Source organism: Apaloderma vittatum, unplaced genomic scaffold (genome assembly GCF_000703405.1).
Source record: "Apaloderma vittatum isolate BGI_N311 unplaced genomic scaffold, ASM70340v1 scaffold23513, whole genome shotgun sequence".
In the NCBI taxonomy this organism is placed as follows: domain Eukaryota; kingdom Metazoa; phylum Chordata; class Aves; order Trogoniformes; family Trogonidae; genus Apaloderma; species Apaloderma vittatum.
The window spans coordinates 13550-16004 of NW_009710161.1; positions in this window are offsets into that span (position 1 = coordinate 13550).

Genomic DNA, 2455 nt, shown 5'->3' on the forward strand with positions numbered 1-2455 from the left:
ACCAAGTGGATCACCATCCTGTATGACCTGTAGAAAAAGAAAGGTATTCCTGCAGGTTCATCCAGAGCAGTAGGGTACTCCAGGGAGCTGGTAGGAAAATGAACCCCTGAAATAAAGAACAAATCTCCACAGTGAGATGCAGAACAGGAAAGGTGGTGCCTGTTGCCTTGGCCAGCTCTTCTGCTTCTTTTGAAAATTATTTTCAGCAATCAGACCTTTTTTTTTTCCTGTTTTGGGGGTTGTTTGGGTTGTGTTTTTTTTTGTGGGGTAGCTCTGCAAATTGCTCCGAGCTATAGGAGGATAGTTTACTGTTGACTGAACAAATTCATAAAAAGGAAAAATTGAAAATTTTACTTTCCATTCTCTCTTTTCATGATCATGAAATACCTTGCTCCTTCACTCACAAAAAGCAGTGCTGCAGAAGATCTACTTCAGTGGCCATAAAAACCAGTGAGTTTAGAAGTCTGAGAGAAGTTACCCAGATGAATTTAAGCAGCACTTTGAAAATGCCCTGACAAACCCTGCAGGTTATATCAGGAGTTTGTACGTCTTGGAAAACAGAAGTGCCCTCACCCCTCCAAGGCTCCAGATTAATTTTTAAATTGTAAGGAGTTACATGCTCTTACATTCTTACCTTCAGCTTTACCCCTATTATATGGTGACATTGTTACATCGTGGATAACTCTCAAGTGAGGAACCATGTTAATTTTAGCCAAAAAACTAGGTGCACACAATAAATGCTTGTAACATCTTTTGAAGAATGAACCTTTAGGAGGTTTCACAACTCAGCACTCAGGTTGATGTTTACAATGTACTTCCAAGAGCTCGGGTCAACTGCATTGTAACTGCAGTCCTTGATGTGAGGACAGAAAGCACAGGCGTGCCTCAGGGTTGCTATAAACTAGTAGCTGCGGCACTGCTGACATTTTAACAGCAGCAGCCAGGAGGTAAGTGCAGGCTATGTGTAATGCCTCTCAAGAACTTCAGTCACACGTGGGTCGTTAACATGCTCCAGTCTCTGTGTAAGCAGAGCAAAGGAGGATAGCTCAGGCAGACATCTAAGCCACAGATCCCACAAAGAACGTACATGTCTGAAGCACTGACATTCTAGGACACGTAGAACTGAGGACTCTCATTGCTATGAACCTGCAATGATCCAATTACATTATTAAAAAAAGAAAAAGAAAAAAAGAGAATTATTGTCCAATATAGAGATTTTAAAGGGCAATAAATGTATCACTAGGCAGGAAAAATGTGATTTTTTTAATGCTAGGATGATCCCACTACTTCCTTGTAATGCTGTTACCCATATGAGCAAGGTGGCTGTTTTAAAACTTGAGCATTTGGTGATACAGAATTGTAGTACTCTGGCAACAGGTATACAGAGAAGAGATACATTCTTGGAATACTTAAGATATAAGAAGCTTGTGTGTATATGACAAAGTTTTCGGCGGAGGGGGGGGAACTGCAGGGGTGCCTTCTGAAGACACTAGGAACTGCACTCATGTTGGACAGAGCGATTCAGCTGACTCCAAGAAGGACTCAACTGGTGGCCACACTGGCCAAAGCTGAGCCTGTCGGCAATGCTTATGGTGGCCCTGTGGTGACATATTAAGGAAAGGGTAAAAAGTGTTGTGTACCAGTTGTGAGAAAGAGGAGTGAGAAACATGAGAAAAACAGTTCTTCATACACTGAGGTCAGTGAAGAAGTTGGGGAGGAGGTGCTCCACAAGATTCCTTGGAAGTGTGTGGTGAGAACCACGATGACACAGGTTGTTCCCCTGCAGTCCATGGAGGATCACGGTGGAGCAGCTATCCAGGCTGTGGTCTATGGAGAGGAGCACACACAGGGACACTTTTTCTGGGAGAAATTGTGACCTGTGGGGGACTCACGCTGGAACAGTTTGTTCCTGGAGGACTGTACTCCATGGAAAGGACCTACACTGGAGCAGATCTTGAAGAGCTGCAGCCTGTGGGAAGGACTCACATTGGAGCAGTTCATGAAGGACTGAATCCCATGGGAGGGATCCCATGCTGGAGCAGGGGAACAGCACAAGGAGGAAGGAGCAGCAGAAAGCAACATGCGACTAACTGACCGCAACCCCCATTCTCCATCCCCTTGTGCTGGCCAGGAGGGTGGCAGTGTAGAAGAATGAGGAGGAAGGAATGAGGTTGAGCCTCGGAAGAGAGAGATGTGGGAAACTGTTGGTTTTGTCTGTTTCCCACCGTCCTACTCTATCTCCAGTAGATTAACCTACCATAGAGGCATTCATTTGCTGTCCTAGCAAAATCCAAAAAGAGAAATGCCATTGTTTCTGCCACAGAAATTTCCAAAGTTTCAGATAGTTATGTTCCTTCTCCTCCATTCTGTCATCAGTCATGAGTATCTCCATTTCAGCAGTAAATAAAGTGATTCATAATACTTAACATTTTAAGTTAGTATATACAACAATTTC